The sequence below is a fragment of the Vespula vulgaris genome, chromosome 11 (assembly GCF_905475345.1).
Source record: "Vespula vulgaris chromosome 11, iyVesVulg1.1, whole genome shotgun sequence".
Taxonomy (NCBI): Eukaryota; Metazoa; Arthropoda; class Insecta; order Hymenoptera; family Vespidae; genus Vespula; species Vespula vulgaris.
Window position 1 is genome coordinate 2,277,780 of NC_066596.1, and position 14,352 is coordinate 2,292,131.

At 32.8% G+C, this 14,352-nt stretch overlaps 1 protein-coding gene across 8 annotated transcripts in view; it reads right to left on the minus strand.

Moving 5' to 3' along the window:
• LOC127067682 (lachesin) overlaps window positions 1-11,534 on the minus strand; it is a 243,913-nt gene extending 232,379 nt beyond the window's left edge. For 2 of the 8 annotated variants that reach the window (XM_051002913.1, XM_051002921.1), the window contains exons 1-2: window positions 11,209-11,534; window positions 9,485-9,859 (exon numbers count right to left, since the gene is read on the minus strand). The gene's annotated coding sequence lies outside the window, so the exon portion shown is untranslated. The other 6 variants (XM_051002918.1, XM_051002916.1, XM_051002914.1 and 3 more) reach the window with 6 other exon arrangements.
• Window positions 11,535-14,352: the final 2,818 nt, after the last annotated feature.

The following is a 14,352-nucleotide window of genomic DNA, read 5'->3' on the forward strand; positions in this document are numbered from 1 at the left end:
CGGCAACACACGAACATGAAACTCTTTTAACAGCGCTGATTGTTTAATGCAATCAGCGGAATGGTTCAGAGGTAGAATGAAAAAAGAAAAAAGAAACAAAAAAAGAAGAGAAAAAGAAAAAAAAATAGAGGACTGGGTTAACGCGATCGAGCAGAGAACGCTTTCAGATTTACGAGGCGATTTACAAATTGGCGGTTATTGTCCCACGGCTTGGAAATCAAACTGTCCTGTAAATCAAAAGGTCTGGCAGCGTTCGTTAAACGTCAAGCTTGGCCCAAAAATCGGTTGCCGCATCGATATCGTTGAAACCTTTTCTAACTCACTCTACTCTTACTTCTCATAACTCTCTAAACTCATCCACTCTCCCGTTTTTCCTCAACCTTTTACCTATCGTAACATCGTAAAACATTATAAAACGTCAAAACCCTACTCGAAAAAACGTATCCAATACTAAGAAAACAAGAAAATGTGTATTTATGCAAAAGATATCGAGTGTGAGGTTCACTTTAAATGTTATGAATTATTTTCATCGAAATTATCCCTCGCAACAATTTTTGGAAATAAGTTTCATCAACTTCAATAAAGATCATTCAATATTATTTATATCAAAATATATAAATTATAGAATAGAGCAATAACTTTGATTAACCCGAATATCTCCGTTCTTTTTATATAGATTTAAGTCAATTACATACATTCAATTACGTGCATTATCGATTATCTATAGATCTTTTATCTCTTATTGTAAATAAATAAAATAAAATTTATGCTATTAGAGTAAAATTTTAAACAATTTCATCACAGTTTTGTTCTTATTTCGAAAGAGAAGTCTTCGAAGTTTTGGATCTTTAAATTTCATACATTGACGATTATTAATCGATTTTTTTTATATAAACAAAATGAAATTTACATAAATATTTAACATTAATATATTTGCTAATTTCCAAAAATAATTATAATAAAAATTTTTATAATTTCATTGTCGTTATTTCCTTATTACGAGAGAAAAGAAAAAAATCAATTTTAAAAATTATTAACAAAATCGATTTTATTATAACGATAATATTGCAATATTTAAATAAATAAAGAATAAAAAACTCTTTAAAACGGTGTTTGTTTCAGGTCTCTACGACTTTCCGTTCCGAAGATATCGCCTTCGAAAGATTTCCATTCATAATTCGCATAGTACAGCTGATCGTAGTAATAGTAGTAGTAGTAGTAGTACTACGACGTAATTTCTCGGAATTTATGTAGGTCAGTGTGTCATCGACCTATTATGAATGAAATTATGTAGGTTAGTGGGTCAACGTAAATGTCTTGTTTTAAATGGGAATATCTCCGGAACTAAAAATCGTAGAGACGTGAATGAAACACCATTTTAAAGGGTAAAACTTTCTCTATTTTTCAATATATTGTTAATAATTAATTAACTATTTGTTATAAACAATTTTTATAAACAAATTATTATGAAATAATTTCTTTTTACATTGCCCAAAAAGCAATTCAGATTGCGATTCTAATTTACAAAATTAGATAAATTAATAAATATTTAATAAACAAATTAGTTTTTTTTTTATCAAGGAAACAATTTTCTTTTATATTATTAATAACTATATCTTACATTTACGTGGCAATATCTCCTTGATTAAAAGTCGTAGAAACTTGAATCGAATACCGTTAGAAAAATTAGAATTTTTTCTATTTTTAATATATTATTAATAATTAATTAACAATTTGTTATAAACAATTTTTATAAACAAATTCTTACGAATCAATTTCATCTTATTTTTCTAATAAAAGAAAAGAATTCGCATGAAATTGATGAAATGCAAATAATTTATAAAATAATATAAATTAATAAATGATTAATAAACTAAATAAAGCTAAGAAATCTTCATTCTCTTATTATTACTTAGTATTACTATTAGTTATATCTATATTATTTCTTAATAATATTCAAATTAAGATATCTCTTAAATTTTTATAAGTTAATACTTTTTATAGAGAATGTCATGGTATATCAACCAAGTGCTGGTAGAAATATATGATTCCATTTAAAAAAGTACGATCGACTTTCATATGTTCTTCAAGTATTCCTCTATAACAAAAGTATCACTGCTAAAGCTTAACTTTTGTAAACGAAATTTCTACGAACACATCTGTAAATAGAACAGAGATATTCAAGTTATTGCTCCATCTTATAAATGGAATTGTTATAGTATAACTTATATTTAAATAATGTATACACGTCCGATTGAATTTTTTTCAATAACAAAATTCCATAAATATTCCTTGTTTATTACATCAAAAGTATACAATATCAAAAGAGCAAATTTACAATCGACGATTTTAGTCGATTTCGATGAAAACAATTCGTAACATTTCATATAGGTGTGTGTATGTGTGTGTGTGTGTCTATATATATATATTACAATATGAAAGTGTACAATACATAAATATGCGATATACCGATATCAAGCACGTACGCAAAGGATCATTTCCATTTCACGTGCAATGTTATTTTTCATTGGTGGATCGAATTAGAAGGAAATTTAACCGGTTGGCGCCACGGAGCCGTCCGATATATCGAGGCATGTCGCCAAAGATCGGCACTTTAATTCATTTTCGTCCTGACGAAATGCGCCGATAACGCATTTCCCGTCGATCTATCACCCGTCCATCGTCACTATTCTACGATTAAAATAACTTCGATGATAACGAATAATGCTTTACCTTCTGCAAATGTTACTCGACGTTACTAAATATATGTACAAGTATGTATCCATATGCATTTATGTGTTACACAATATGGATCGAAATATGTATACCTATTTCTATTTTTCCGTCTCTCTTTCTCGCTCTCATCCACACACATTACATTTCAACGACGTATATCTACACGTCAGTAAATAATCATATTCGTCGAGGTTATTGCATTTCCTTTTCCACGTGACGTATCGTCTATCATCGATTTTTAACTTTATCATCCATTAATGTATCCGTCCAGACGTGAATACATTCGCTGTGATTAGACCTTCTACAGTGGTATGCTTTTAACGTTGCCTCGTACAAATTGTGTCACCGTAGTAGGGTCAACATTTCGATATTTTCCAACTACTATCTCGTCCATGGATATTGTTATTATATGTTGGTATTTTATACACTGAATGTTACAAAAATATCGTAACTCTCTTGATTAAGAACTAATATGAGAAAGATAAATAATAAACGTCGGTTTTTCTCACCATTTTAATTTTTAATTCAAATTTCTATCATTATAGAGAATGTTAAAAAAAAAAAAAGAAACAGAAAAGAAAAAAAGAAAAGAAACGGTTATGATTTATAAATTATACGGTTAGATAAATATAACAAAGATAAGTAAATAATCAAAACATTTCTATTCATTCTAATTGAATAGAATATTCAATACTAAATTCTCTCGTTTGATGACATTTCTAAATATATACATATATACATACGTATACGCTACTATGTATATGTACCTACATATATATATATATATATATATATATATATATATATATATGTATCCATAGAAAATTAGCCATCCACGATGTTACTTGATAATTATACCGCAATTAATAATGTCCAATCGTAATTATAGTTAGCAACTTGGATCATTTCAGTGAATGGCTGACGCGAGATGACTTTGTGGTTACCCATCATCAAATATTTCATATGAAAAATATACAATTATTTTATCTGATCCGTATAGACAACTAATTTGAGGATAGAAAATCGATGATTTATTAGCGAACGGAAAAAGAAAAATCAAACTAAATGTATTGTCTACTGTCTTCTTAAACGAGTGAATACAGGACATCTGGTAATCGTAAAAGCTTCCGAAAAGGTAGAAAATGCTATTCCGAGACTGATCCGATATAGTTCAACGCCTTTCCCTTTACGACCGGTATTACTTTTATTATCCATCGTCATAAAAGCGAACCGAGGAAGAAGACAGGCGATGAAGAAACGTAGAGGAGAAGGGATGAAGCCCCGGTAAATCTAAAGAAAAAGATATTACAGTCTCTATAGAGATGATGCTTAAAAACGTGGACAAACGTTAAATGTCATGAAATATTTTTATGCGTTAACGCCTCCAACAATAATAATTAAACTCCAATTCTAAAACGAAATAATCATCATCGTTCTAACAATGAAATCAAAGTTAACAAAAGTTAACTAAAGATTGCTATTTAATATGGCTAGAAATTATCTTAAAGTTATCTATTACAAACACACACACACACATTTATTTCATAAAAATACGTTTTACATATCTATAATTTATCTATCAAACACATTACTTCTTATTATAATTATATAACTACTCGTTTTAGCGCGTTTTCTGTTCTAAATGCCACTTAAGAGGAATATCGAATTTTCAATTATAACTCTTTCTCTCTCTCTCTCTTTCTCTCTGTGTGTGTTTGTATGTGTACATACTTATGCATTTGCCTGCGTGCATGTAAATGCTTAGTAATAGATATAATAATAGAGAGAGTGAATGAGAAGGATGTTACCTGACGAGATTACTCGAACGACAAAAGAGACAGGAGTGATAGTAACGAAAGGATAGAAAGAGAAAAGAGGGCGGAAGTGACGAGCTCCTGTCCAATCGGCCACACGAACCCGCTTAAACTCGAGCTGCGCATGGGTAGCTACCTATTGCTATAGCGAGGATCGCGTGTCAGCAATTATTCGAGGCGCAAAACGGTGCCGTGGACGCATACCACGCCGCTTTTCGACCTCCTCACTTCCGGAATGTAATTACCGGCGTTTTGTCGCGCGATCGCGTCGACATCCTCTCTTTCTCTCTCTCTTTATATACACATATATATATATATATATATATATATATATATATATATATAACGGTTTAATTTGTAGCCGAATTTTGCAAACGAATCGTTTGATAGAAACACAAAAAGTATAACGATTTTCTAATCTCTTCTGGAAAACATTCATCTACTTTTTTTTAAATCAACTTTGTCGTCGTTTTTAACTTCGTTGAAACGATTATATCTCTAACAATACTTAAGGTTTCTAAAGTGTTATCGTATATTTTTTTGTTCGTGAAATGTTCGCTCTCAAAATGGAATGGAAAAATAAATCAATCGTTTTTAATTTAATTTAAAAAGTATTCCACCGTAGAAAATTACAAAAGTTATAAATTAGAAGTACTACACGTAATTAAAAAAGTATTATTCATTGAAAAACAGATAGAATATTGTTGAAAGTTTTCAAAAAAGAAGGAGCAAAAGAAAGAAAAAGTAAAAGGCATTGTAAAATTGTTTAATATTTCGACAAGGAGAAACAGTTTAATATCTATACGAAAAGATAATGGATTAGTTTGAAAGAAGAAACAACATTTAAAAATGGCGCCAAGTAAGTGGTAGCAGAGTCCAGAATATCGTGGTAGTCGATAAACGCGGAAATACTCGTGGAGGTTAACGAGTTTTGTACGAGGCACATCAAGGATGTTGAGAAGGGGTTGCTGATAGGGTGAGTGGGTGGGTACTTCAATTTTATCGGAGCGGATTTATTCCATGTTGTGCCCTCCATTTCCAGCGAGCACCGAAACGGACATTCGTCGAACACAGACGGACTTTTCTCGCGTCGAAAACTTTCAATCGACTCCGATATCTTTCTCACTCGGCTACTACTTCTCTTGAGACTCTTACTACCATCTTATCGGAATATAAGGCAACATGATTTTTGAAATACAAAGATAGATTGCGCTTTGTTCTTTTGATTTATTATATTTCATTCAACTGTTATTATATTTATATTTGTAATATTATTATTTCGTTAATATACATGTACAAAAAAATCTTGAGAAACGTATGAAAACTTATCTGCAATTGAAAAAAGAAAAAGAAGATTGTAATCAATACGATATTTCATTCAATAAATGAATAAATAATTCAATGAATGAATAATTATTTTAGTATTGAAAAAATTTGATGGAACATATGAGAACGACGATTAATTATGGTTTTATCAATTATAAAGGAAATTGTATTTTATAAAGAAGTGGATAACAAAATTCGAAAATGCTGATTTTTTAGGGAAGAAAAAAGAAAAGAACAAAATTGAAGAAAATTATAATTGTCACAAGTGTAATGAACTTTGCAGAAACTTTTGATGCTAAAAATAATTTTCATTGAATTTTCGAAAATACTTAAAACATGCTTCGATCGTTCGGCTTTAATTTCACGAGAGAGAGAGAGAGAGAGAGAGAGAAAGAAAAAGAGACAGAGAGAGAGAGAGAGAGAGAGAGAGAGAGAGAGAGAAATAAATAGAGAAATAGAAAGAGACTGTTCTAAAGCACATCTCGCCTTCGTGCTTTTTGCGCTCTCACTCAGGTTATTCTGACAATTTCAATGGCCGTACGAGAACGTACTTTCGCGAGTGAACGGGACGAATCTGTTGTAACCTTAAGAGACGTATTATTTTCTTGATGGTATGATATACACGTAGATATAGTTTTTTGAAAGCATCACTTTGGTCTATACTGCATGACATCCTACTACAAGAATTTCCTTTTCTTCGCTATTTGCAAAAGACGCCATTTCTCGAGTTGATAATAACCGAACAAAGCTCTTCACTGGCCAATTTCAACATTTTACGACATAATGTATCATATTTTTATTTTTTTTTTTATTTTTATTAACGCGATATCGTGCAATACGACAAATAATTACAATTTAATTAATTGAAATTCCTTTTTATTTTTATATTCGTGTTTTTATTAAAAAAAATATGTACTTCCTGAATTCTAATCATCTCTTTCAATCATGTTATCTATTTACTTAATTAATTGTATGTATATCTCTTCCTTTCTCCCTCTCTCTCTCTCTCTTTCTCTATGTCTCTCTATCTCTGTCTCTATTTCTCTCTCTATTTCGTACAAACTATCGCAGTAAATGATCAAATTTTCGAAGTATCCAATATCAAACGTGATTAACAACAACTATTTAGCAATTAATTCCAACAAATTATAATTATTTACCAACTCGACGCTCACCCTCGTTAACCCAACTCGAAACTCTACAAATTTTCATCACCAATCGACCGAGGACCACAGTTATTAAATATTATCGCAGAAAAACACATAGACAAAAGGAAATAGCGCGTAAAATTTTAATGCTTTCATCTTATACCTTATCATTCTTTCTCATAGTCGCCGCTATGAGAAAAGAAAGAAAAATAAGAAAAATAAGAAAGAAAGAAAGAAAGAAAGAAAGAAAGAAAAGAAGGAAGGAAGGAAGGAAGGAGAAAAGAAAGAAGGAAGTTAGAATAGAAGAAAAATAAGAAAGAAAAATGGCACTTCGGCAAGAAGATAATCGTGCTTGGTCTGCCTCGTTTATCTAATATTAAAACTTTTTTAACTATCGGCGTGCCTCCAGCGATGAGTCACGATGTAAAATGGGTGCTGGTTGATAGAATGGATAGAAGATAAAAAAATAAGAAAAGAAAGCAAAAAAAAGGCCAAAAAAAACTATAAGAAGCAAGAAGGAGAAGAGTTGAAGAAAAAAATAGATAGAAAGGAGACAAAATAAGAGAGAGAGAGAGAGAGAAAGAAAGAGAGAAGGAAAGAGAGAAGATAAGAAGATAAGAAAAGGAAGAAAAAAGGACGAGAAAACGACGACTCTTTCGTTTCGAACGTTTCTTTAGGATATGCCGAGTAGTGGTACGAAGAAAAGGGCTCATTCAGATCGGCGTTCCTTAACGAGAAAAGTTGTGCTTACCACTGGCTTTGTGTATACTCGGACAAAACCGAAAAGGGAAGTCGACGAAATCTCCATGCGAATAAGTTTTTCCCTCTCTTTCTCACTCTCTCTTTTTCTCTCTCGTTCTCTCTCACTCTCTTACTCTTTCACTCTCACTCTCTCTTTATCGTAAAACGAAAAGGACCCTCTCTTGGATACTCGACGTTTCTCACCGTCGATTCAACGTCCACATCTTAAGAATATCTAATTGAACAATTATTAATGAACTTTCCCCACGAACAATTATTATTGTTAAGGGATTTCTCTTTATAAAATAACGAGCTTTCATTAATGCTTCAGGTGAATCCTTCAAACATAATCCCATACTTTTCAATTTCTTTCTCTCTTTCTCTCCCTCTCTTTCTTTCTTTATATATATATATATATATATATATATATATATATATATATATACATATATATATAGACACACACACACACACAAACACACACCATAAATACATATATATGTATATGATACATATATATGTATGTATGTATATATATTTCTAAGTATGTATACAGCAGATTGCAAGCATGCACACTATCGGAAAAGACGAGGAGTTGGTGGAAAGCGTGGTACGCTTTTCGATCGGCAAACGTATATCTTCGTAACTGAAAGAGCACTTCGAGTCGAGTACACTCGAGGGACCGTTTGAAGTCATCGAGAGGGAGCGAGAAACAGTGTGAGAGAGAAAGAGAGAGAGGGAAGCGCGGAGAGAGAGAGAGAGAGAGAGAGAGAGAGAGAGGTAAAAAGACACTTGCTGATGTTTGAATTGGAAGAAGAAACAGCTAAAACTGTCTTTTCAATGAAATACATACGTACAACGTTTTTATGGAAATCGTAAGAAATCCTAAATATCTTAAAATCAAATTTATCAAATTTTTCCAAATGAAAACGAATAATAATAAAAGAATCGATATAAAGAATGAACGATCAATAAATAAAATTAACATAAATGCATTATTATCCCAAACAAATCTAATTTACTAAACATTAAGCCATAACAATGATAACATTCAATAGACAAATACAGTAATAACGTGTTATTAATTTACATTAAATACTGAAAAAACATCTTCCTTCGATTTCTATTCAACTATGAGATTCCATTCAACTATTACATTGTTATCCATAATGATTCTTAACTTTCGTAAAAATGAAATCTATTAACAATAATAATGCATTTTTGTCAAATGTGATTTATTGATCAATCTAAGTACTACATGCTATTTGATCTCGAAATGATAAGGGAGGGACAAAGAAGGATAGAAAGAGAAAGAGAGAGAGAGGAAGGGAGAAAGAGATAATCATAATTTATCGTCCCCTCATTTTTTCTCGTACGAGACATATATATTCATGATTGAAGTGTACCGATAGCATAAGGAATTAGAGAGCTAGGTATTCGTCACTGCAAATCCTGAAGCAAGTCCGTTAAACTACACGTATAAATCCTCTGTAATTCCTACCCTACTATTTCCCTCCCTCTCTCTCTTTCTCGTACTGAACTCACCTTTAAATCCCCGATACGTTAACTTCCGCGTTGTTCGAATACCAAAAGAGAAAAGGAATAAAAAAAAAGATTTCTAGCTAGTAAGAGAAATAGAAAGAGAGAAACAGTGAAAGAGAGAGAGAGAGAAAGAGAAGGGGGGATGATAAGAGGGAGTGAGTTGAAGCTAATACGTACTTTTTCACGGCAGTTGCTGGATTTCCGGGAACATATCGTCGAGATCCTCGAGATCCAGCTTCGATTCTCCGATTCTGAACGAGGTATATATCGTGATATTATCCGCACCACGAGGGGTGTCTATGAAACATTTATGGCACACTACACACACAGACACACACGCGTACGATCGTTTAGCACGTGATCACGTTGTCGTTGTCGTTGTCGTTGTCGTCGATGTTATTATTGTTGTTGTTGAAGTTGTTATTGTAGTTGTTGACGGTCGATTGTTGTTATCGTTGTTGTTGTTGTTGTTGTTGTTGTTGTTGTTGTTGTAATGACACACAAAAAGAAACACCATTGACGTAAACGTGACACCGACTGTTTCGTTATCCTCTAAATGCATTAGTTAGAGAGAGGGAGAGAGAGAGAGAGAGAGAGAGAAAGAGAGAAAGAAAAAGAAAGAGAGAGAGATAGACAGATGAATAGAAAATAAAACAGAAGCATAGAGACAGAGGAAGAGAGAGACAGAGAAATAATTGAAAAACGAACATATTGCTAGTTCTCACAGAGGGACTCATTTTTCTCACTCTCTCTCTCTCTCTCTCTTTTTCTCTTTCTTTCTCTTTCTCTTTTTAATTAATCGACATCGATGACGTAAAACGAGCACGATCGCCACTGAACGATAAATCCAAGCGCATTATTCATTGACAAAATCATGCGTACGGTGTACAGGGGATACTCGAAATATGCCCGTCAAAACTATTCGATCCTTCGATGCCTGTAGACGTCGGTCATCGATCCTCGATGGTACAATCCGGCCCGGATATATTGTATTTCCGTTGGGAGCCAAACGATACGCCAACGATCCTCATAAATCTCTCGGACGACTCATGGCCCGTTGGATCTTTCCTACTAAACTCCTCCACCTCCCCGATATCCTCTCCTATCTTTCTCTTTCCTTCTTTCACACACACACACACTCTCTCTCTCTCTCTTTCTCTCTCTCTCTCTTTCTCTCTATCTCTATCTCTCTAATTTGACCTTTTCCTTGCTTCAAAAATGAAGAATTCAAAAGTCAAGACAGCTGTGTCCGGGAACGCTTCCAAGACTCTTTTTGAAAAATGATCAATTAACGACACGTTTTGTTGACAAGTTGGACTCTAATCTTTATTTTATTTCCTTTCCGTCCTTCTTTTTTCTTTCTATCAAAAATATAATTCCGTGAGAATTATTATAGAGAAAAAGAGAAGTATTTATAAATGACGATGATATTTCATTGGTTCTGACGGTAGGGCCTGACGATTGTGAAAGAACATTGTCACTGTGTAATCGCGTAGCACACGTTCGCAATTCGCGAGAAGCCCGACACTTGGGCACGTTTATCCTCTCGCCAAAGACGATCGATGATAACCGAATTAACGGACACTACACGTGTATGTAACATGTAGGTACGTGTATGTAAGTCCTTGCTCTCTGTCTCTCTCTCTCTCTCTTTCTCTCCTTCTCTCTCGCTTATAGAGAGAGTACACGATGTTGAAGAACAAATAAGAAAGATAAAGATGAATAGAGAGAAACAGAGAATCCAACGTCGAAAACTTTACACGGTTAACGTAACAAATAAAAATAATTAAGTAAAATAAATAAATCGCTCGGTAGCGACTTATTGATACAATATTATAAAATAACAATGAAATATTAGGAAACGAATTTTTCACAAATAATTTCGTTATCTTTCGTCGCACCTTCTCTCGCGATTATTCAGCGATCTTTTTTTTTTCTCTCTCTCTCTCTTTTTTTTCCTTTGTGTTTTTGTCACGCTCTCGTTATTTCTTTTTTCCCTTCTCTCTCTGTTTTCTTTTCTTTTTTTTTTTTTCTATTTTGATTTAACGCGACGACACGTCGCGACGACGAAACAACATTTTCTAAAGATTCTCTTTTTAGAATCCTTTCGAAATATCACACGACGAAAAAACCGAGGACGTAAAACGATGAGAGAACGAACTTATGTTAGAGAGAGAGAGAGAGCTAGCTAAAGAAGGCTCTATAGTGGCCTGGTGCTGATGGTGGTGCCGGTGCTACTGCTCTCACCGGCCGGTATATAACTCGAAGCGGGAGAGAGAACGCTTCGGACACGCGCGCGCCTACGAGGGCTGCGCGAAAGGTGCGCGAGCGCATTGGCGCGCCACTATTCGGCCTCCGAATTTCTACCTTTTTGTGGAGGGGTTGAAATTCCCTTTCTCTCTCGCTCTCCTTTTCTTTGTATATACTCTGTCGCTGAACATTAACCTTATTATATCTTTTATATTATTATTATTATTATTATTATTATTATTATTATTATTATTATTATTATTATTATTATGAAATTGTAATTTATCATATATTTCTTCATATATTGAACTTCAAATTTTAAAACAAGCTGGCTCGCCATCGTTTTTGGACTTTGTTATTAATCGAATTATAGATTGTTATATTTATAGAATTAATAGAATGAAAATTGTTATATGTTTGAAATATATTTTTGTATCGGATTAATGGAAATCTCTCGATTTGTGTATTAACCGTCGACATAATCCTCGAAATAATAGATACAATAATTAATTTAAAGTTCGAAACAAACGGCTGATAATTTCACCAAGTTTCTTCTTCATTTATTTTCGATATAATGAATATAAGAACAATGAAATTGTTATTTATCAAAATTATCGTTAGTTTTTAATTTAATCGATGCTAAAAATACGAGCAGTTTTCACAGGTTTTAAGGGCGTTTACAAAGCTAATACGTTAATATGCTTTTTACGTAATAAATGTGAACAAATAGAGGAACGTTGTTCCACTTTGCAAAATACCTTGAATCTGCGGTTGTTATTTCGAGACCGCAGCGACGACAAGAGCACCGCCTTCGATCCGGATTATCCCAATTAACCAAAGATGCACGTTCGCGTGGACTCTTCCCGAGAAAGCCGCGAGTACGTCCTGAAACTCGGGCTAATTATTCACGTTACAAGTGCTCGTTCGTATACTCTACATTTCTAACAATCAGGAAATACGTATTTTCAACGTCTTCGAACATTACGTCGGGATTTTATCACGATAGAAAATAAATTATTTCCTAAATGCTATTACAAACATTTAAAAGCATATTTTTAAGCATTAAATTTATAATCAAAAACGATTGAAAGAAAACAAAAAACAAAGAAAATAAAACCTGGTAAAAAACCTTAACGTTATCATTTATCAACGTATTAACGTATTGTCATTTAATTATTAACGTCAATAATTAAATAACAAATAATATTAAAGTCCATATTTAAATAATATCAACGTTAATATATCGATAAATCATAATTAATTTCTCATTTTCCTACCAAAAAATAAAGTACATATGCTGATCGATTAGCTCATTAACAATACAAATGTTTTCAGCCATTAAATCTACAAAACTTTTTACATTATCTTAAAATAATAATACACATAGAAACATCAATGTTTTGTACGAAAGATCTTTACAAATTGGGATTTTAAACGAAAGGTTAGAAATTTTCGTTTAATTCGTCGGTACACAAGCGAGTAATAGGTACAACGTGCCGAGCTAAGGCAATTTGAACCTTGTGGTGGACTTATACCAAATCCAAGAGTGTAAGAAAGAGAGAAAGAGACAAGAGGAAGAGAAAGAGAAAGAGAGAAAGAGAGAGAGAATATGTCCGAGGGTGTATAGATGTATATGTGTGGTGTAGAAGGATTTCGTGCAGAGCAGCGAGTGTTAGGGATCGTTTGACGTCCATCCTGCGGAAAATGTATTGCCTAAGGCGTTCAACTTGGAATTGCATGTCTCGAAATCTTCGAAGGTGCGACATCTTACGGTTTAAGCACTTTAATGTTAGTAACATAACATCATTGAAGGAACTATTATCAGTCAGTTTACTCTCCCGCATCGTTGTAGCGGGAGAGTACTACTATGTGTATTTTACATATATTTCTACTTGCTCGTTCTCTCTCTCTCTCTCTCTCTCTGATTTTTTTTCTCTTTTCTGTCTCTCTTTCTTTCTTTACTTCTTTCTATAGCTCGATCGAACGAAAAGAACCCACACGAATACTTTGATACATACTTCTCAAGGAAAACGCTTCGCAAGCAAGTAATCGGAAAATCTTCGAAACGTTCCACTAGCTTTTAGTAGATATATAGTTTAGTATATCTATTTATATCTTATTTCTTACGATTCTTGCACAGGATAATCGACAAATCTTTTTCTTATCGTTTGATCCATATATCTTTAGATCTTTGATATGGTATTAAGGAAAATAAAAAAATTTATTTGAAGAAGATCCAAGAAGATCAAACACACGAGTATGTTTTAAATAATTCGTATTTATTAATTGTGTTCATTTTTATAAAGAAGTCAAGTTACAAATACTTATTTACATAAGTAAATCTTATTTCTTTCGATTTCTAGATAGGATAATCGAGAAATCTTTTTCTTATCTTACGATTCATATATCCTTAGATTTTTGGTATTAAGGAAGATAAAAAAAAGTATTTCAAAAAGATAGAATAAGGTCGAACACACGAATCTAAATAATTCGTATTTTCTAATTGTGGTCACGTTATAGGAGAAATAAGACAGAGAGAAAGAGAGAGAGAGAGAGAGAGAGAGAGAGAGAGAGAGAGAGAGAGAGATTTAGAAAAAGAAAAACACACGAAATAACTCGACACGTAACAGCAGTCTCGTATAAGACGTTGGATTTATTTCCGTCGCGGATAAATCCTTCTAAGCGATAAATTCAAGTGAAGCTTGAATCGTGGTAATTCAGATCTACGTGAGAGTTAACCACGTGTATCTCAAAACTATTCTTTAATTCACACCTCATAAAGTTCAAATTCAATA